The sequence below is a fragment of the Balaenoptera borealis genome (assembly GCF_965194805.1).
Source record: "Balaenoptera borealis genome assembly, chromosome: 13".
NCBI lineage: Eukaryota > Metazoa > Chordata > Mammalia > Artiodactyla > Balaenopteridae > Balaenoptera > Balaenoptera borealis.
In genome coordinates this window covers 91908169-91931325 of record NC_138870.1, presented here as the reverse complement: position 1 = coordinate 91931325, position 23157 = coordinate 91908169, and the positions used below count along the sequence as shown (strand labels likewise).

The 23157-nt window shown below is 45.5% G+C and overlaps 1 protein-coding gene across 2 annotated transcripts in view; it reads left to right on the top strand.

Moving 5' to 3' along the window:
• Positions 1-7492: 7492 nt before the first annotated feature.
• Positions 7493-23157, top strand: part of SYN3 (synapsin III) — a 452132-nt gene continuing 436467 nt past the window's right edge. For both annotated transcript variants that reach the window (XM_082348950.1, XM_082348951.1), the window contains exon 1: positions 7493-7621. The gene's annotated coding sequence lies outside the window, so the exon portion shown is untranslated. The remainder of the gene's footprint in view (positions 7622-23157) is intronic.

The window sequence follows — 23157 nt, the reverse complement described above, 5'->3', positions numbered from 1 at the left end:
TTATAGCAATACAAACCTACCTCAAGAAACAAGAAACAGCTCAAATAAACAACCTAACCTTACACCTAAAGCAATTAGAGAAAGAAGAACAAAAAAACCCCAAAGTTAGCCAGAGGAAAGAAATCATAAAGATCAGATCAGAAATAAATGAAAAAGAAATGAAGGAAACAATAGCAAAGATCAATAAAACTAAAAGCTGGTTCTTTGAGTAGATAAACAAAACTGATAAACCATTAGCAAGACTCATCAAGAAAAAAAGGGAGAAGACTCAAATCAATAGAATTAGAAATGAAAAAGGAGAAGTAACAACTGACACTGCAGAAATACAAAGGAACATGAGATATTACTACAAGCAACTATATGCAAATAAAATGGACAACTTGAAAGAAATGGACAAATTCTTAGAAAAGCACAATCTTCTGAGACTGAACCAGGAAGAAATAGAAAATATAAACAGACCAATCACAAGCACTGAAATTGAGACTGTGATCAGAAATCTTTCAACTAAGAAAAGTCCAGGACCAGATGGCTTCACAGGCGAATTCTATCAAACATTTAAAGAGCTAACACCTATCCTTCTCAAACTCTTCCAAAATCTAGCAGAGGGAGGAACACTCCCAAACTCATTCTACGAGGCCACCATCACTCTGATACCAAAACCAGACAAAGATGTCACAATGAAAGAAAACTACCAGCCAATATCACTGATGAACATAGATGCAAAACTACTCAACAAAATAGTAGCAAACAGAATCCAACAGCACATTAAAAGGACCATACACCATGATCAAGTGGGGTTTATCCCAGGCATGCAAGGATTCTTCAATATACGCAAATCCATCAATGTGATAAACCATATTAAGAAATTGATGGAGAAAAACCATATGATCATCTCAACAGATGCAGAAAAAGCTTTTGACAAAATTCAACACCCATTTATGATAAAAACCCTCCAGAAAGTAGGCATAGAGGGAACTTACCTCAACATAATAAAGGCCATATATGACAAACCCACAGCCAACATCGTTCTCAATGGTGAAAAACTGAAACCATTTCCTCTAAGATCAGGAACAAGACAAGGATACCCACTCTCACCATTATTATTCAACAAAGTTTTGGAAGTTTTAGCCACAGCAGTGAGAGAAGCAATAGAAATAAAAGGAATCCAAATCAGAAAAGAAGAAGTAAAGCTGTCACTGTTTGCAGATGACATGATACTATACACAGAGAATCCTAAAGATGCTACCAGAAAGCTACTAGAGCTAATCAATGAATTTGGTAAAGTAGCAGGATACAAAATTAATGCACGGAAATCTCTTGCATTCCTATACACTAATGATGAAAAATCTGAACGAGAAATTAAGGAAACACTCCCATTTACCATTGCAACAAAAAGAATAAAATACCTAGGAAAAAACCTACCTAAGGAGACCAAAGACCTGTATGCAGAAAACTGTAAGACACTGATGAAAGAAATTAAAGATAATACAAACAGATGGAGAGATATACCATGTTCTTGGATTGGAAGAATCAACCTTGTGAAAATGACTGTACTACCCAGAGCAATCTACAAATTCAGTGCAATCCCTATCAAACTACCACTGGCATTTTTCACAGAAGTCGAACAAAAAATTTCACAATTTGTATGGAAACACAAAAGACTCCGAATAGCCAAAGCAATCTTGAGAAAGAAAAACAGAGCTGGAGAAATCAGGCTCCAGGACTTCAGACTATACTACAAAGCTACAGTAATCAAGACAGTATGGTACTGGCACAAAAACAGAAATATAGATCAATGGAACAGGATAGAAAGCCCAGAGACAAACCCACGCACATATGGTCACCTTATTTTTGATAAAGGAGGAAAGAATATACAATGGAGAAAAGACAGCCTCTTCAATAATTGGTGCTGGGAAAACTGAACAGCTACATGTAAAAGAATGAAATTAGAACACTCCCTAACACCATACACAAAAATAAACTCAAAATGGATTAAAGACCTAAATGTAAGGCCAGACACTGTAAAACTCTTAGAGGAAAACATAGGCAGAACATTCCATGACATAAATCACAGCAAGGTCCTTTTTGACCCATCTCCTAGAGAAATGGAAATAAAAACAAAAATAAACAAATGGGATCTAATGAAACTTAAAAGCTTTTGCACAGCAAAGGAAAACATAAACAAGACGAAAAGAGAACCCTTAGAATGGTAGAAAATACTTGCAAATGAAGGAACTGAAAAAGGATTAATCTCCAAAATTTACAAGCAGCTCTTGCAGCTCCATATCAAAAAAACAAACAACCCAATCCAAAAATGGGCAGAAGACCGAAACAGCCATTTCTCCAAAGAAGATATACAGATTGCCAACAAACACATGAAAGGATGCTCAACATCACTAATCATTAGAGAAATGCAAATCAAAAGTACAATGAGGTATCACCTCACACCAGTCACAATGGCCGTCATCAAAAATCTACAAACAATAAATGCTCGAGAGGGTGTGGAGAAAAGGGAACCCTCTTGCACTGTTGGTGGGAATGTAAATTGATACAGCCACTGTGGAGAACAGTATGGAGGTTCCTTAAAAAACTAAAAAGAGAACTACCATATGACCCAGCAATCTCCCTACTGGGCATATACCCTGAGAAAACCATAATTCAAAAAAAGTCATGTACCACAATGTTCATTGCAACTCTATTTACAATAGCCAGGACATGGAAGCAACCTAAGTGTCCATTGACAGATGAATGGATAAAGAAGATGTGGCACATATACACAATGGAATATTACTCAGCCATAAAAAGGAACGAAATTGAGTTATTTGTAGTGAGGTGGATGGACCTAGAGTCTGTCATACAGAGTGAAGTAAGTCAGAAAGAGAAAGACAAATACTGTATGCCAACATATATATATGGAATCTAAAAAAAAAATTAAAAATGGTTCTGAAGAACGTAGGGGCAGGACAGGAATAAAGATGCAGACATAGATAATGGACTTGAGGACGTGGGGAGGGGGAAGGGTAAGCTGTGACAAAGTGAGAGAGTGGCATGGACATATATACACTACCAAATGTAAAATAGATAGCTAGTGGGAAGCAGCTGCATAGCACAGGGAGATCAGCTTGGTGCTTTGTGACCACCTAGAGGGGTGGGATAGGGAGGATGGGAGGGAGATGCAAGAGGGAGGAGATATGGGGATGTATATCTGATATATATGTATGGCTGATTCACTTTGTTATACAGCAGAAACTAACACACCACTGTAAAGGAATTATACTCCAATAAAGATGTTAAAAATATATATATTGTTTTAAACCACCACTACCACCGCCCTGTGGAGCTGGATTTCTTAATGAGTGGTAGGAGAATGTTTACCTGTCACCGTGTGTGCATCCACACGTATGCACATTACTGTGCTGAACTGTTCCCCTTGGGGAAAGTGTCCTATGATGCAATATGTTTCTTTCCTTCCTGGATCCATCAGGAGTCTTGGTTAAAAGCAAGATAAACAATTTGAACTGCTAACACAAGAAGGAAATTTAGCAGAGATGGGAGATTGACAAACTAAATTTGGATGGGTGACAGGAATGGCATGAAGGAACAGGCGTGAAAAACTGGCAGAAACCAGGGGAATTCTGGAGGTTGGCCAACAAGATTCATGACTGAGTGGCAACCACTGGTCCAGCCTCTTCACGATGCTGCTGCTGCTGCCACCATCACTCTGATCAATCTCATGGCCAATCTCTATCTCTCCATCCTTGCTACTTTCTGGAGAGACAAAGCCCCAGAAATGAGCATCTAATTGGCCCAACTTAGACGACATCTCTTCCTGAAGAATTCTGGGGGATTGAGAGGTGGAGAATTGTGGAAGGATCTGGCCCTGGGAATTACCAGGTCCTTACACAATGAAAAATTCCCTCCAAAGAAATGTGGAGATATGAATACAAATATCTTCTAGGAAAGCCACCTATGTCCAGTAGTCATTTTACTGATGGAGACGGTTCAGAGAGGTTATTCAAGGACTGTGTGTCAGGTCTCCTGGCTCTCAACACCACGTTCACTCTGCTACACAAAACCCAGTGGTTTATAAAATCATAAGCTGTTTCTTCAGCTTTAAACCATATCTCAGGTGGGGACAGAAGGGACTGATGCTACGGAGAGCAACTATCTGTTTTCAGGCTCTTTTCATTACATAAGCTCAGCACATAAGAATAAATAATGCTAGAGTGTAGCTGACCTTCAGTACATGACAGGAGAATCTCATTACTGCAAAACCCTTGGTGATATATAGAGAGAACTGGCTACAGTACATTGAGTTTTCAATAGAAACCCTGAAGCATTCCTGTATCTAATTGCTTTTTTTTCTTATAGCACAATAAAAAAATAATTTTCTTTGCCAAAATTTGCCTGGTTTCTCAACTAAACCTCTATCTCACTCCCTGTTTCCTCTTTTCTTCTTTGTTTAAAAGTGACACTAGTGAGGCCTTTTGAATTTATAGACTCAGACAAGAACACCCTTTCCATTGTTCTCCCCAAGTAAGTTTCCTGTGCATATTTGGAAGCCAGTATTAAAAAAAACTATTGTTATGATATAACACCCAATGTTAGAGTTGGGAGGAGTCTTGGAGGAGCACTATTCTGAGCTCCTCATTTTACAGGGGGGGAAACTGAGGCTTAGAAATGATATGCCAGGTGGGTCGAGGCAGAGACTGGCCAAATGCCATCAAAGACTATGCTATGCTCCCTGATTTGAGATTTCCTTGGTCCTCTTATGTCCAACTATTGTCACCATCTGTGTCTGGACAGAAACCATTCAGGAAGTTTCTTGAAGGATCTGAGATATTATCTAATCCAGAAGTGATAAGTAGTAGCCAAAGGAGCAAATCCTACCCCGTACATAGGTTTGATTTTGCCCAACAGTACTGGCCAAATTAGAATTAAATTAATTGCCAAATTTAAAAATCTGGAGATTTAACATAATCTGAATTTCTGGCTCTTTAATAAAAATCAGATCATCTGGCAACTCAGGGTCCATGCTCCCCCACGGCAAAAACCAGCTGTTGCGGAGTAACGACTGCTCCTTAGACAGGTGGGCACACCTCAGTGTGCCACAGCCCCCATCCCTCCCTGTTGTATCACACCCTGCCAACTTCACTTGCTACATTACTGCCTGTCCCCATCGGTATTAGAGTGTGCGACCCTTGAGCTAGTCTTATTCCGTCTTAGTTACTAAAGTTGGGTCACTCCTTCTTATCGACTGAGGTCGCTGAGCAAAGGTGACCATGCAATAAGTGGAAGACGTTGGAAGAGAACCTTGCAAAGGCTCAGCCCTTGTTTCTCCTCTCTTCTCACACTGCACGCTCTCTCTAGGTGGTTCCATACAGCCCAGGTCAGGGCACCCCCAATGCACATCTCCAGCCGCAGACACTTGCCTGTGCTCTGGACTTGTGTATCCAGCCACCCACCTTGGGCAAGTCGCTTAACCTTTCAGTGCCTTCATTTCCTCATCTGTAATATGGGGATAGTGAGAGTACTTTTCTGCTGTATGGTTATTATGAGAATTATACAGACAATTGTTACCATATGTGAAAACATTTGAAGAGAGCCTGGCATTGTTGTTATAGGATGTCTAACAGGTCGCTCGAATGTCAACAAGGGAGCTTTCATTTCCCTCTGCCTCCAGCCTGTTCCTCTGTAGTCTTCCCTATGTTGGCAATAGCACCATTATCCCATGGGTAGCTCAAGGTAAACACCTAGGAGTCATTCTTCATTCATCCATTTTCCTCATCCCCTAAATCCAATCCATCATCAAGCCTTTCCATGATACTCTCAAAATGTATTTCAATCAGGCCACTCTCCCCATCTCTGCTGTCACCACCTTGGTCTAAGCCCCCATCATCGCTTGCCTGGACTTCTGTAATAGCCTCTTTGCTATGCACTGAATTATGTGCCAGCCCCCCACTCCCCATTCATACCGAACCCATAGTGTGATGGTATTTGGAGATGGGGCCTTTGGTAGGTAATCAGGTTTAGATGAGATGATGGGGATGGGGACCTCACAATAGGATTAGTGTTCTTAGAAGGAGAGACACCAGAGAGCTTGCTCTGTCTCTACCCACCATGTGAGGACATAGGGAGAAGGCAACAGTCTACAAGCCAGCATGAGAGCTCTCACCAGAAACTGACCCTGCTGGTGCCTTGATCTTGGACCTCTAGCTTCCAAAACTGTGAGAAAATAAATTTCTTTGTTGGGCTTCCCTGGTGGCGCAGTGGTTGAGAATCTGCCTGCTAATGCAGGGGACACGGGTATGAGCCCTGGTCTGGGAAGATCCCACATGCCGCGGAACAACTAGGCCCGTGAGCCACAACTACTGAGCCTGCGCGTCTGGAGCCTGTGCTCCCAACAAGAGAGGCCGCGATAGTGAGAGGCCCGCGCACCGCGATGAAGAGTGGCCCCCGCTCGCCGCAACTAGAGAAAGCCCTTGCACAGAAACGAAGACCCAACACAGACAAAAATAAAAATAAATAAATAAAAATTAAAAAAAATTTTTTCTTTGTTTAAGCCACACAGTCTATAGTATTCTGCTATGGCAGCGCAAGCAGAATAAGACTAAGACACCTCCTAACCGGTCTCCCTGTTTCCATTCTTTGTCTTCTAAAATCCATTCTCCACACAAAAAGCCAGAGTGGTCTTTTAAAACTGTCACAGTCCCGCTCAAAACTCTTCACTGGCTTATTTTTGTCTTTACAACGAAACTGGAGCTCCTCACGCTGGCGCACACGGCTCTGGGTGACTTAGCTCCCGTCCACCTCTCTGGCCATGGCCCACTCTCCGCTTGCTCACTGCACTGGGCCATCCTAGACTACAGTTCCAGCCTCAGAACCACGGAGCATTTGCTGCTCCCTGTCCTCAGTGCTCTTCCTCCAGCCCTGGAATCGTTTTATCTTCCATCTCCTGGTTCAAAGTGGCCTCCGGGACCATCCCATTTATAGCATCCCCGGCCCCCTTTCTTATTTAATCACCCCCACCCATAATGCTCACAACAATCTGACATTATCTTTTTATGTGTTTATTTGCATATAGCCTTCCCCAACCCCTACCTCATGCAAAGTCCATGTGGGCGATAGACTTTGTCTAGTTCCCCGATGCACCCCTGGCGCTAAGTGCCTAGCACACGGCCTGAGACATTTGCGGTGGGATTTCTGAAGGAGCCTCTTGAGGGCCAGGGAGGTCAGGTGACTTTCTCAAAGCTGGCTTCCAGGGATTCTGCACTCTTCACACTCCCCGAGGGGCGTCTAGACGCTCTTGGGATGGGGAATTATTACCTTTCTCGGCTGCCCGAGCCGTGTGAGAGCTGAGTCTAGAAGCACTTTTCCGCCTTGAAGAGACGAGGAGCTGGGTGGGAGAAGGCAGGAGGGACGGCAGGGGCGGAGCCTCCTGTGGGCGGGGCCTGGCTGCCCGAGCCAATGGGGCGCTGCGGCGCCGGGAGGCCGCGCGGCCGAGAGGAGACGCTAGCGCGCAGTGGGGTGCGGAGGTTGAGCTCCGGGACCCGAGCGGATCAGCAGGCGGACGCCGCGGCATAGGCACCCACCCAGCTCTTGGTTCCTGGCGGCTCGCACGGTAAGCAGAGCCCGCAGCGAAGTAGACTTTGTGGGGTTTCTGGCAGCAGGGAGTCCCCGCCACTTCCCGCCGGGGCTGCTGGTGGCGTCCTGGCGCCAGGCTGCGTCCCCGGGCGCTCCGGCTGTGTGGCGCGGGATGCCGGCGCGCGGAGGGGCCCGGCAGGGAGGCGAGGAGCCGCCGCGCCACGCTGCCTCCCCGGGCTGCTGCTGCCCGGTCCCGGGGCCGACCCTGGGATAGACAGGTCCTCGTGCGGGGATGCCTGAGGGGCCCGGGAGCCAGAGAGTCTCAGGATAGTGGCTTCAAGAGAATCTCCACCCAGCGCTGGGGCCCAGGGAAGAGCTTGCGGGTAGCTGGAGACCGCAGGGGCCGGACTTCGCTCTGCCTAGGTCTTCAGACGCCTCCTGACCTGTTGCCCCGGGGCTAGGAGTCAGATTTGGCATGCCATTTCCTATTTCCAGGTCTCCTGGAACTCAGGGGAAAAATCTCAGAGCGGTTTTCTGGCCAAGCTAAGAGCAGAGAGACTAGCACTTTATGCAGCGCCCCGTGTATTTATTTATTCAGCATTTATTGGGTTCCTATTGCGTGCCAGACACTGTGCTAAGCCCTAGGGTCAGGAAGAAGTGCCTTGGAGGAGCTCCTGGGGCTAAGAAGGACAATACGAGGAACAGTTACAGTGCGCTGTAGTACAGGGGATGTTACGGGAGGGGAGGGGAGGGGAGGACCATGAGCAAGCCAGGAAGGCGTCCAAGAGGAGGTGACTATTGAGTGGGGACTGGAGGAGTCGGAGGGTTTGACAGGCTGAAAGCTGTGTGGGCTGGTGTGTGTGTGTGTGTGTTTGTGTGATGAGATAGCAGGAATTCCAGATAGATTTTCCTGTGCAAAGGTAAAGAAACTGAAAAAGGCCAGTATCCTGACTTAGAACATCAGATAATCCTGTGTCAACGAATCAAATAGGACCACAAAAGGTGGGTAGGAAATGAGCTGTTAACATGGCAGGAGCTAAAACATGCACAGACCTTAAAATGCAGCCTTAGACTATATAGAACATTGTCCTGGGGTCAAGAAGGGCAGTGGAAGAATTCTGGCAGCTCTGTGGAAAATGGATGGGGATTGGAGCAGTAGAAAGCTGGTAAGTTGTAGTCAATATTTTGGATGGGGCTGCAAATACTCTAATCCCTAAAGGCAGCCCCATCTGCCAAGGAGCCCTGCTCCCTGGCTTCCAGGCATGGATCTTTCAGGGGATCATTCAGGCAGGGAGATGTTGCCCATGTGATTGCTTGCCTCTGCAACCTGCAGGTCATTTTTATATTGTTTCTGGAGGCTTTGACCTGGACCTTGTCATCAGGGATGCCCCCTGGAGGATTGTGAAGGGTACCTCTGCCTGCCGTTTCTGATGTGGTTTTCCCCTCTCCCTGGGCTCCTCCTTCTGCTTCACAGAGACACAGCCTCAGCTGTCAGAGGCTGTCGTGAAGAGCAAGGTCTTGCCGAGGAGTCAGACCCGAAAGTCAATTTAGCCATGTGTCTTTGGGACATTGTCAGCCTTTTTGAACCTCAGTTTTTTGATTTAAAAGGAAGTCATCATCCCCACCTGTCATCGGTTGGGTTCCCTGGAAAAAGACTCGGAGGCTCTGAGAATTGTGTGTAGGAGGATTCTTGGGGAATGGTCTCACTCTCCAAGGGAGGGGGTGGTGAGGGAAGCAGGATGGGTCAGAGGGAGAAGTTGGTCTGTGATGCAGAGCAAGAGAGGCCTCAGTTGATCTTCTGAGGCATGGGGCCAGGCCTTTGAAACCCCATGTTGACCAGCCAGTGGGGGCAGGCTGCCCCCAGGGAAGGGGGCATAACTTTGGCTGTCCCTTCAGCAGGACAGTTCCTGAAGCGGAACTCAGCTGGGAGCCATGCATAGCCAACACTCCCAGCAGCCGGCACAAGGGAGTAAGAGGTGCCTCGGTCTGGGGGGGACTGAGAACTGTACCCCGGCAGCCACCTTACAGGGTGGGCTTGGGAAGTGGCTGAGGTGACTGACAGAAGGTGTGGAGTACAGAGCAGCCATTTAAGAAGTGTTCCTTTTCTCACCTTTAAACTTCTTGCCTGTGCCTGAAAATGGATTTTGGAGTTTGAATTGAGTAGATCAGCTTCTGTGAGGAAAGAACCTTTCATGATAATGGCCACAAGGACTACTGTTGAGTGTCTGTTATGCATACGCATTCTCGCCTAGCTACCCAGTAATACTCCAACTTAGGTACTTTTATTCTCATTTTACAGTTGCCCCAGTGTTTTCTAAAACCCAACAGAGTAGGTGTCCTTTTGCCACAAAATAATAACAATAACAACAACAGCAAAAACGATAATGACTTGTTACAGTCTATGAAGTGATTTCATTGGTGGATTGATTAAGTAATTAATAATTAAGTCATCAATGCGCTTTGAGTGTCTCCTAAATGGTCGGCACTGTCCTAGGCGCTGGGAATACAGTTCCGTCTGTTAGGGGAGACAGAGACTGACATTAAATGCTTTGATTCCTCCAAAGCAAACATTGAAGGATGGACCATTGCATAGCCAGGGTGTGATGGAGAGTAACAGGCTGTCTTCCCAATTGACTCTTTCTCACCCTTCAGTTTCAATATAACCACCTCAGAAAGGCCTTTTGGACCATCCTGTGAAAAGCAGTTCCCCTCTCTTTTACTCCCCCTTCATCACACTTGCTCATACATTTTATTTACTTCCCTGTCATTGGTCGTCCCCACTAGACTAAAGGCTCCAGGAGATCATACATCACTTTATCCTAGCACAGTGTTCAGCATGTATTTATTGAATGAGTGAAGTGAATGAAGGGTAGATCTGCTTAGAAGAGTGGTATCACCAGTAAGAGATATTTACACTGAGATCTAAGGGATGAGGAAGATCCAGCAATGCCAAGGTCAAGAGGCAGAGAGAACAGCTTGTTCAAGGACCATGAGGTGGAGGAATGGAGCACAGCATGATTGGGGAGCAACCTGAGATGAATTTGGAGAAATAGATGGGGCCTTGGAAGGCCATGCTGAGCTTGGATTTTACTCCAAGTGCAATGAAGAGTCAGTGAAGGATTTTAAGCCTAGTAATGACCTGGTGTTATAAATACAGTATATAATTGTTTGTTGTCTGTCCTGCCTCTGGCAGGCAAGCTCCGTGAAGAAAAGTGCTCAGTAAATATTGCTGAAGTGAATGGATGGTGTGGTTTATGCAGCTACCAGGTGAAAAACGGAGTAGGGAGAAGAATGGGATCTTGTCACAAATTGGGGGTTTGGTGAGAGAGGTGTTGGTGTCCTGGCCGCAGGGGAGCAGTAGTGTTGGAAAAGTAGAAGAATTGGAGCCGCATTTGGGGTGTTACATGGACAGGACTTGCTGATACGTTAGGTGTCAGGAATATGGGAAAGGGAAGGATCAAGGATGACCCCCCAGGTGTATGGTTCAAGATTGGGTGGATGTCACATGTCCATCAACAGGGTAATGGATAAACAAAATGTGGTAAATACTTACAATGGAATATTACTCAGCCATAAAAAGGAATGATGTACTGATAACATGCTACCATGTGAATGACCCTTGAAAACATGCTAAGTGAAGAAAGCCGGACACAAAAGGTCACATATTACATGATTCTATTTCTATGAAGTATTCAGACTAGGCAAACCCACAGAGACAGAAAGCAGGTTGGTGTTCGCCAGGGGCTTTTGCGGAGGGGGAAGAAGGCTAAGTGGGGCATGACTGCTTAAAGGGTAAGTGGTTTCCTTTTAGGGTGATGAAAATGTTTTGGTACTAGACAGAGGTGGTGGTTGCAGAATATTGTGAATGTACTAAATGCTACTGAGTTGTATACTTTCAAAAGGTTAATTTTACTTTATATGAATTTCACCCCAGTTACAAAAAAAAAAAAAAAAAAAAAAGGTTGGTGGATGGGAGCACCAGAGAGTGGAGATGCGGAACAGGCTGTGTGGTTAGGGGAGAAAATCCACACGCTCTCTTGGAGATGGTCTGGAAGACATCCACACAGAGCCTGGGGGGACATCTGGACTGGAGAAATAAATAAGGGAGTTGTCAGCACTTAGATGTCAGCCAGTAAAATAGGTGAAATCTAGGGGGAGAGAGTGTAGAGGAGCACATCTGAGGCTGGATCATTCTTTAATTTGATCCTCATAACTGCCTATGAGGAAGGTGCCCGTGAGGTGTTCTCATTTTCAGGTGAGGAAACCGAGGCCCCCTAAGAATGGACTTGCCCAAAGTCAGACAATTTGTTCACGTCATTCCCCTGGCTTCCAGTCCTTTGCCTTTCCCACCTCAGCGTGATGCTATTTAGAACTTCAGCAAAGACCTTCCCTCCCTTCCTCCCTCCTCCCTCTCTCCTTCCATCCTCCCTCCCTCCCTCCCTCCTTTCTTTCTTTCCTTCCACAGTCATGATTGAGTACTCACATGTGGCAGGCACTGTGCTGGGCATATGTTGGTGAAGGTAGAAATGGCTCTAATCTTGTGGAATTTACCTAGTAAACAAGCAGCTGCAGTTCACTGATACAGGACACCATAGGAGCCTGGTGTCTCTCCCAGATTTGGGGATGGGAGGAGGCTTCCTAGAGAAAGTGACAGCTAAGCAGAGATTTGTAGCAGAAGCAAAAGAAGTGAGCCTGAGAAAGAGAATGATTCTCTGGAAGGTTCATGATCCCTGAACACCTGCTATGGGAATTCCCTATTCTTTTCACTCCCCAGTTCTTCACATGTTACTGGCATTTTCCAGCTCATCCAGAATGTCTATCTTTTCTATAGCCCTGGAGGCAATAAGTAGACAAATAGCTTGGTTTGATTTCAAGTGGAAGCTTCAAAGGAGTAGCAAGGTATGGTGCAAACAGCCTGGCTTTCAAAGCCGGGCTCCATCTCTGAGCAAATGACTTAGTCTCTGAACCTTACTTTCTATATCTGTGAAATTGAGCCAGTCACATCCACTGCTTAGTGCAGGAAGTAAATGAGATGATGTAGTAATGTATTGGGCACATCATAAATGCTCAGAAAAACGTCGTCTCATTTATCTTTTGGAGAGGAAGCCTTTCTGAATAGACCAGTGGTCTCCACACCCTGAACACTGTTTAAAATACAGAAATCCATGCATCCTCTGCAGAATCTGATTCAGATGGTTTGGGGTGGAACATAGCAATCTGTATGTTTAGAAAGCACCCCAGATGATCCTGGTAAAAGCAAGATCCAGGAACCACTGGCTTAGACCAAATGCTTGAGTCTTTGCTATGATGTACACAAAAGGGTTAAGCACCTAGAAGCAGATAATGCCTTCTAGGAATTATTAGCCAATGATGGTGCTGACCGATGATGTAATGCCTTTGGCTGGCACTCTATTGGTTAAGTGTATTGTTTCTCTTGCTTCAGCTGTGTAAGGAGTAGAGCTGGAGCCCAAGGGTTAATAATTCCGTGGCAGCACACAGAGCTATTTTTTCCCCATTTCCCTTCTGCTAGGTGTGAGTGTGTAGCATGGCTCAGCTGGCTGCTGCCTTTCTTCCAGTAAATAGCTGCACCTTCCTCCTTACCTCTTCCCAAGCAGAGCACGTGTCTCCATAGTACTACGGAGGGGGAGGAGGAGGGGGGGATGATCAGGATTGTTTAGGGAAGAGAGAGCCCTTTCAAAGTTCCAGGCCGCAGTCTCTCCTTGCCACTGGGGATGGGCACAGCTCCAGCTGCTCTGACCCGAAGAGGTCCCACTGGATGAATTGCTAAATGGCCACCTGCTTCTGAGCATTGTTCAACCTGGCGGGATCCTCGGAACCGGGAGGTAAGCCCCGGGTTTTGGAAGGAAGAGTGGACCTGGAGGAGAGGAGCCTTGGGGCAGTGGGAGGAAACAGGCACACGCTCCATGCAAAGCTGCCCTCACGTGCGGTGTGAGCTGGGCCAGGAAGGTCTCCCTCTGTGTGTCTATTTACTCAAGAACACAATGTGGGGCTTGGATTAGGGAGACACTGGTGGGGAGTGTGCTGGCCAGGCACTATCCACAAGCGTGCTCTCAAAGTAGCTTTCTGCCAAATGCTTCTGGGAGAGAAAAGCTTTTCTCTGGGGGTCTGGGGCAGGAGGGGGGGGCGTCAGGTTAGCACTGTCTCCCTGAGCCAGCTGTCACCCGGGCCCTTCTGTATCTTGTCTGGGCTTCCTCTTCAGTGCTCCCACTCAGCTGAGTGGCCCTTGGTGGACTCTGGGCTGAGGTTTCTCCAGAAATACCTAAATGGTCTCAGGGATTTTTGGTTGTGTTTTTTAGGGGGACCTTTGGATCCCTGACCCTTGAGTTATGGGTGTGCCTTCGTGAATTTGGGCATGTTCCTAATCGTCCCATGCTGGAGCTCTTAGGGGTGGTGGGAGGGAGGGGATTCTTTTTGTACCATGACAGTGCAGTTGTGAGGATTTTCCTGTTTGTGTTTAAGGGGGCATGCGTCACTGCCCTGACCTGAGACTTCTCACCTTGCCCGGAGAGGATCCTAATGCAGCATGTCTGCCTCAAGGTGTATAAACTGAAAAAAGTCAAAATGGGGAGGGGAAACGGGAGCAGAGTAACTGGGAAGGGCTGATAGCAAGAAACTCTACCCTTCATTTCACAGGGAATTCAGGGAAACCTTGCATTTCATGGATAAACTATGACGCTAGGTCTCTCTTGCAGCCCTCCCCAAAACTGGTAAATAAAAAGTTCCATTGTTTTTATTTTTCAGAATTTGGTTATACATGGAGTGTCCCCATTTTCTTTAGGGAGAGCAGAGCCTGCAAAGGTTTCTCTCCATGTCTTGTATGACCCCTGGCGTCTGCCACGCTGTGTTCTGGGTCAGGCTTTGCCTGACATGTAGGTTCTTGGGCAGGTCACTGTGCCTCTCGGAGCCTCAGTTCCCTCGTTGTCAATCACAGAGGTAGGAGGGGGTTGGACTAGCTGACTTTTAGAGCCCTTCCTCTCTGGCTGTCTGTGCTCTGGATCATGAAAAGCCTCAGAATCTGAGTCTGTTGATGAAGTGCATTGGGTGTGGGTAAAGGATGTTTGCATAAAGGGACACGTAGCGTGTGTCCTCTGGGTGCTGGGGGCTTCACACACATTTTAACTCATGTAACCCTCCCAGTAGACCTGGGAGGAGGTGGGATGAACAATCTAAAGATGTGAAAATCAAGGTTGAAGGAGTTCAGTGACCTACCCAAGATCATCATTCAGTAAATGTTGACACGGGTATTTGTGCTGGTCACTATACTGGGATGGCGGTACATGGCAGAATAACGGGAGGGCTGGAGCTGGAATCCTTATCTACCTTTGCTTCTTTGCATGCTCTTCATTCTACTAGAAATCACGCACTGATTTTCAGATCCATTAATTCAGCCAGATTATTGTGGATTATCCAGTTTACTGTCTGGGACAGCAGACGGTCCCTGGATCTGAAAGCGACTTTACAATCCTTTGGACCAGGCCTCTCAATTTATATCTGGGAAAATGAAGGTCTAGAGAAGTTAGGTTACCTGTTCTTTATCACTCAGTGAGTCAACAGATGGCAGGGATGACTCCTTGCCTTAGGTGTTTGAAGTGGTATTATTAGTAAAGAGTTTGTTTAAACCTTCATTTGAGAACTTTGGGATCATTTCAACTTAGTTATTCTTACCTCCAGGCCCTTTTGAAGTGCCAGAGGGTTGGAGTAAGATTCGTTGAGCACCTACTGTGCGCTTGATGTTGAGGCAGGTGTCTTGAGACACGGATGCAAAGCATCCCGCAAGCAAAGCGGGAGACCTGGTCGGTTTCCCTGGAGAGACTCAGGATGCAAGCTGTGTTTCAGGAGCGTCTAGTTCACAGGTCAGCAATCTTTCCCAGTGGAAGGGCTGCAACCCTGACCCTTTGTCTCCGCATGTGGCTGGCACCTAATTTATACCACTGTAAGAACACTTGCCACATGACATGAGATCTCTGTTCTTTCTCTTCCCAACTAGGCTGCGTGTTTCCAGGGCACAGCTCCCAAAAGGTAGGACCTAGTCAGTGGAGCCACCTTGTGGGGAGGTGGGTGTCAGTATCTTGGATGTGCAGAGATGTACACCCAGAAATAAAAACCGTCAAGTTATTATTAAAAAGGGCAGTGCAGATACGTGACTCTTTTCTTGATCACTATAACGTTAAGAAAGAATCATCCTAATACCAGGCCTCAAATATCTTAACGATTATCGTAGGAAAGAGGGGTTATAATTGTTCCGCAGGGCTGGAGAGCAAAGCTAGCAGCCATGGGTGGATGTGGAGGGGAGCGGGCAGCAGGTAAGTGCAGGAAGAGTGTGCTGTTGGTAGCCGTGGTCCAGTGGGTAGGACCACTGTCATCAGAAGTGGGTGGTGGTAACCTTCAGGCATTGCTGCCCTGGCAAAGAGTAGCATTTGGTAGTCTCTAATTTCCTTTCTGGATCTAAGATTTCTTGATTACCTATCAAGCAGGAGTGAATGAGAGGAGGCCAGAGGTAGAGGTGAGCTGCGTCTTACTCATATTTAGATTCCAAAGCCATAGTGTGGGGTGGAAATCATTCATAACCAAAATACCTTTGAAAATATTTTCACTGCCCCCAAAATTGCATTATACGTGGTTTTTGTGTATGCAACTCTGAACAATAATTCCTATGCCAACTAGTATGTAAAACACTGACCAAGACTAAAAGAAGTCACAAAATGAAATTTATATGCAGTTGTGGGGTTTCATACTCTCTGTCTTGAAGGTAACTGCAAAATTTCTAACTGGCATAAAGTGGGGAAATAGAGAATTCTCAAGGTGTTCGTGTTTGCTTCCAGGGTTTATGCCATTGTTTTGGATAAACAGCCTATAATACTTCATACATGTAACTCTTTTTAAATGATAATGAAAATTAAATGAGATAATATATGTGGGTACCCTGATCTGAGTTACAGAGCAGACGCTGAGTACACTTTTACTGGAAGGTACTCAGCCGCTTGCTTTAGCAGACTTGCCGATGCTGGTCTTTGAAAAGTTTTAGTGAGGAACCTGGTCAGCTGTGTCCAGGCTGGCATTTCCTGCTTGAGGTTGGCATGTCTGTTTGGCTCTCTGGACAGTGCTCACCATCATGCCTCTGACTATTGCTTCTAAAATTCAAAGTGGGAAAAGAATGAGATGGACGCTACACAGACCTGAGTTCAAAGCACCGGCCATTGCCTATAGATACGTGACACTGGGCATGTTACTTAACCTCTCCGCGTTTGGGTTTTTTCACTTATGAAAATGGGATCCATAGACCCCACCGTGCAGGATGGATGGAGGATTCAATAAGAACCTTTAGAGAGTGCCTGGAACATGTAGAGTAGGCGTCCTCTAAGTGCTGATTTATTGCTTCTCCTTGGAAGGGTGTTGAGGAGAGGTGGTATATTTTTTCTTTCTTCAATCTCACCTCCAACTCCTTTGCCCACATTAGTAGATGCCCACTTCTAGATGGCTTTTCACAAGCCCGTAGGAAACCCCATGTGGCATTACTCTAAGAATGAGTGTGCTTACAGCCTTGCCCTATCCTAGCTCATCCTCATGCCAGTTGCCTAACCAAGCACCCAGAAGGCTGCACTTAGAAGGGCGATGTTGAGCTTAAATCATTTTTAAAGCACCAATAGCTAACTAAATATTCTGGGCTGGGGCTGCTTTTCTCAGAGGCCAAGTGGGCAGGTGATTTGAGGGATGCTACAAAGAAGCCAAAGTACGTCTCCAAGTTCAAAGCATTGGGAATTCCATCATTGAATATTCATATCTTGGGTTTATTCATTAATCATTTAACAAATATCTATGGAGCTCTTATCTTGTGATAGGCAATGCCCTAGATGCTGAGGATGAGCGGTACAGACAAGATTCCTACCCTCGTGGATCTTAGATTCTGGTGGGGAAACAGAAAATAACCATAAAGCACACCCAGTGAGATGTCAGTTAGTGATGAGTGCCATGAATTAAAATGAAACAGTATAAGGGCAGTGGAAATGCCATTATAGAAAAGTTAGTCAAAGAAGGTCTCTCTGAGAAGTTGATATTTGAGCAGAGGCATGAAGGAGGTTTAGAAATGGGTTTTTGGAAATATCTGTGGAAAAGAATTCCAGGCAGAGGAAATAGTGAGTGAGCCTCGGGGTAGGTAGAGAGGCACAAGAAGGGAGAGTTTGAGAAGATGTGACCTGAGAGGTACCTGAAACCAGATCTGGTGGGGACTCATGGGCTGTGGAGAGAAGTTTGGATTCTATTCTAAGTTGGAGGTTTCGAACAAGGCGGTTACATGGTTTGACTTATTCTTTCAACTAATTTTATTTTTCTAATTGCCATATGATAAAATGGACTTTGCTTTGGCATAGAGTTCTGTGACTTTTGACAGATGTATAGATTCGTGGAACTACCAACACCTCAGTGAAGACACAGACCAGTTCTTCCCTCTAAAACCTCCTTCCTGCTATCCTTTTGTAACCACAAACACCCCACTTCTAACATATGGCAACTACAGCTGTACTTTCCTTCACTACCGTTTTGTCCTTTTGAGAATGTCATGTAAGTGGAATCATACAGTATGTAACCTTCTGAAGGCTGGCTTCTTTCCCTCAGCATAATGTCTTCAAGATTCATTCATGTTGTTGGGCATGTCAAGAGTTTGTTCATTCTTATTGCTGGCTAGTGTTCCATTGAATAGACATATCACAGTTTGTCTATCCATTCACCCCTTGAAGGACACTTGGGTTCTCTCCAGCTTTTGGCAATTATGAATAGAGCTGTTATAAACATTTGTGTCCAGGTTTTTGTGTGAACATACGTTTTTGCTTCTCTAGGGTAAATAAATACCTAGGAGTTTGATTGCTGGGACATATGGTAAATTTACATTCAATTTCATAAGAAACTGCCAAACTATTTTCCAGCATGGTTGTAGCATTTTGCATTCCCTTCAGCAGTGTATAAAAGTTCAAGTTGCTCTGTGTTCTTGTCAGCACTTGGCATTTTCAGTATTTTTTATTTTAGCCATTTAGTGGTATCTCACCATGGTTTTAATTTGCATTTCCCTAATGGCAAATGATGTTGAATATCTTTTCATGTGTGTTTTTGCCTTCCTTATATCCTCTTTGGTGAAGTGTCCGTTCAGGTCTATTACCCATTTTTTTTTAAGTTACTTTTGTGTTTCTTACTCTAGAGTTTTGAGTATTCTTTGTATTTTCTGGATATCAGTGCTTTCTTGAATATGTGATTTGTAAATGTTTGATTTGTTTTTAAGGAATCATTCTGAATGCTTTGTGGCAAGGAAGTTGTAGGGGACCAGGGTCAAACTGGAAGGATCAGCAAGTGGACCATTGCAGTAGTCCATGGGCAGAGATGATGGCAGTTTGGACTAAGGTCATTGGGGTAGAAGAGGTGAAAAAGTGGTAAAAAAAAAATTTTTTTGGAAGTAGAACCATTTGAACTTGGTGATGGATGGAATGTGAGGGAAAAGAGGATTCAAGGATGGCAACATTGCTGGAGGTGCCAAGAATTTAAATATAATTCAGGCATGTTCTCTGCCCTCAAGTAGCTCACAGTCTGGTGAGGGGAGATGTAGTGTAAGCAGTTCACCTGGAATATGACCAGGTATGCTCTCAGAGTTCATGTGAAAAGTCCTGGGGGAGCCCAGGTGACAGAGAAATGGCTAAGTATAAGTTGTGCAAGGCCAACTCTCTGGGAAGCCTCACTAAACTTTAGTGTGTATTAGAGTCCGTTTGAGGGTTGGTAACAATGCAGCTGACTGGGTTCCCACCCCAAAAGTAGGAGGTCTGTGGTCAGCAAGCACCACAAATCATTCTGTGTCAGTGATTGGCCGACCACACTATGAGAAACTCTTGGGGGAGCTAGCTGGGGTGACTTCACAGAAGAAAAGTGATGTTTGAGGGGAGGTGTCAGTGTTTAGCAGGAATTCTGACTTGGAGAAAGCTGGGGAAAGGGCAACCAGGCAGCGGGAAAAGCAAAAGCAGAAGCTTGGAAGAGATAGAGAATGGCTGAAGCCAAGAGGAAATGTAGGTTGGTGATGATGATGATGATGGTTGACCAAACAGTACATGTCTGTTTAGTGATGGGTGGGAGTCATGTGACTTCCTGTGCTCAATGAGTCTAAATAGATTGCAGCAACTCATCAGCTCCCTCTTTACTAACAAGGGGCCTGCCACAGTGAAAGGTACCAAGCAGTCCAAGAGCGGGGTGTGCAGAGGGCCTGCTGTGCTTTAAAGTCTCCTGTGATGCAGCGCCTTTGAGGAAAGCTATGGCTACAGTGAACAAGCTGGCTGCGGTGGGGTATGCAGAGGTTTGTGGCAGGAGGCCCTTTACCCAGTCCTCCCCTGGGCCTTCCTCAAAGCTCACAGACTCTGCATCTCCTTCCTGCACATACATCATCCTGCCTGCTTTCCAAGGATGCCAGAGCCACATCTTCCTGTGGCTTAACTACTAATTCATCGCACACTCGGTATGTGCCAAGCCTCGTTCAAAGCACTTCACATGGATTAACCCATTTCATTCTCACAACAAAGCCTGTGGATGAGATAGAATTATTATCCTTGTTTTAGGATGAGCAAAATGAGACACAGAAAGATGAATGACAGGCCCAAGGTCTGGGAAATAGAAGAACTGGGATATTAACCCAGGTCGTTTTGACTTCAGAACCCATGCTTTTAACTATTATGCTGCATAAACCCTCCAGGGCATCTTCGGAGTATGAGGAGAAGTATTCAATAGTAGTAGCAGCAATAACACACATACAATAGTTACTGTGTCATCATTGTTTTATTCTTAGGGTTATTCCATGTAGGGACTATTTCAGTGATAAAGTTTTATGTTATGAAGATTTTTCTTTTCCGATTTTAGCCTTTAGGTTAAAACTTACTATTTTTATTCTTTCTTGTCTGGTTAATAAAAACCAGTATGGTATATCATTTTTGAGGTTTGAAAGAGCAACATAAAATGTTATAATACATGATGACCCTAAAAGTTGTTGTTATATGTGAAACTGTTCACCATTATACTAGATGACCGTAGATTATTATGTCTAGAGTTCTTTTAAATCTGTCTTTCCGCTTCAAGTAGCCAGTGTACTTTCCTCCAGCAAAATTCTGATTTGCTGTGTGTGTTTGGCTGAAGTCAGGGAAGGCAAATTACCCAATATACATGCATTGTTTCCTAAGGAAGAATCAGTATAATCTGACTGAAGAGCTTTTCTCCTTTTGTAAAGTATAGAAAAAGGTGCTGTAAACTGGTGGGTCTAGGGCCTTTTCTTCCCTTATTTCAACTGTGTTGTTGTCTTAGGAGTTCTGGTTGCTATAACAAACTACCATAGACCTAATGCTTAAACAACAGACATCATTCCTCGCAGCTCTAGAACCTGGGAAGTCCACCATCAGTGTGGCTGGGTTCCGTCAGAGGCTGCTTCCTGCTTTGCAGATGGCCATGTTCTTGCTATGTCCTCACTGGGTGGAAAGCAGGGAGAGAGGACGTAAGCTCTCTCTTGTGTCTCTTCTAATAAGGGCACAATCCCATCATGAGGGCTCCACCCCCATGACCTAATCACCTCCTAAAGACCTCATCTCTTAGTACCATCACATTGGAGATTAGGGCTTCAATATGTGAATTTGGGGGGGACACAAACATTCAGTCCATAGTAGTTGGGTGGTTGAATTTGCTGCCTAACCAACCCCAGGCAGGAGTCATCCCATTTTACAGAAGAGTCAAGTTAGGAATCTCGACTAGGAGTCAGGCTAGACTGACAGACAACACAGAAGGAGAACTACATCATCTGGGAGAGTTTTGAAGTTTCCTGAGCAAGGAATATCTGAGCTGAATTTTGAAAGATGAATGGAATTCACTAACCCCATGGGATTGGGGGGAGAGGGGGCGCTTAGAGGAGAATAAAAGAGGATGGTATTCCAGGAGGTGGAAAAAGCATAGGCAAAGGCATAAGACCACGTGGGAGGAAAGCAGATAGGAGTTAGTGGAGATAATGTGAAAGGGTACCATGGTGGGAGAGGAAGCTAGAGCTTCAGCTGGCCGGGCAGGAAGGGTCTCAGAGCTGCATGGAAGAGCTTGGATATACATCAGGGAGCAACTGTGGTGTTTAAGCAGGGCAGTGACATGGTCAGATTTCTGTTTAAAAAAAAGTCTCTGACACTGTATGCTGTGGAAATGGATTTGGAGGAGACCTAATTGGATACAGGGAGACAGGAAGGAGGGTTTTACAGTGGTCCATGAAGGAGATTGTGCATGTCTGAACTGGAAGTTGAGGGAGACAAAGAGAGTGGCAAAGCATCCCTTTCATTCATTCCCACACCCAGACCAAACCCCTTTGCTCTATTATGGGACTGTGTGGAGGTGAATCCGATACAAGCCCTGTCCTCAAAACGTTTATAACATAGGGACATTGAAGAAACCATTGACAATACAAGAGGTGGATTCACTCAGTTTCTTTGACTCACAAATATCTTTTGAACGCCTACCATGTGCCAGCCCTTTCTGGAGATGCTGGAAATGTGCTGGAGATGTAACAGTGAAAAAAAAAAAACCCAAATCTTTGACCTCATGGGGACCACATTCAAGTTGGGGGGCAGCAGAGAAACAATACACTACAAAAGTAAGATATGTAATATGTTGGATGGTGATAGGTAATTGCAGAGAAAACTAAAGCAGGGAAGGGGAAAAGGAGTGTTGGGAGCAAATTTTTAAAAGGGTATTTGATTAAAGGGCTAAAGGAGGCAAGGGAACATTATCATTAATATACAAATGTGGAGGCTGAAACACCTGCCTGGAGACATTGTGGTTATAGCAGCATTGAGCATGGGCCTTGGGGCCAGACAGACCTAAATTTGAATCCTGGCTCCATCCCATACTGGCTGGGTGACTTTAGACATGTCATCTCACCTCCTTGAACATGGATTTGTTTATCCATATAATGGGGTTGGTGACACCCATCTCCCAGGACTGCCATGAGGCTGGACAGAGACCCTCACTGCTCAGCGTGGAGCCTGGCGCCCTGAAAATGCTCATTACATGGTTCATATTGACGATGGCGGGAATGATTCTGGTGGGGCATCGCCAAGGCTTTATGGGAAGGGGGCCCTGGGAGGTGAAACGGGAGTCTTGGAGCAGGATTGCCCTACCAGAGCTCTTCTGCTGCGGGCTATACAAAACGGAGTCCTGGGGCCCCAGGGCCGAGAGGCAGGAGAGGTCCCAGAGTAGCCCCGGGTTTCCTCCAGCAGCTCAGGGGTCCTTCACCATCTTGGCTATTCACAGTACGATCCAGGGAGGGGAGAAAGGCTGAGTTCTAGCCTGACTCCTAGTCGAGATTCCTAAGTCGACTCTTCTGTAAAATGGGATGACTCCTGCGTGGGGTCAGTTCTCGGGGGCTACGGGATCACTCGATTCCTCCCTCCACCCCTAATCCCCCTTCTCCAAAAAAGAAGATGCTGCAGCACTCGGGGCAGGGGAACCATGGGGCTGATGTCATGCCACGTTCCGAAGCCCTTGAAGGCCTCTGCCTTTCCTGAG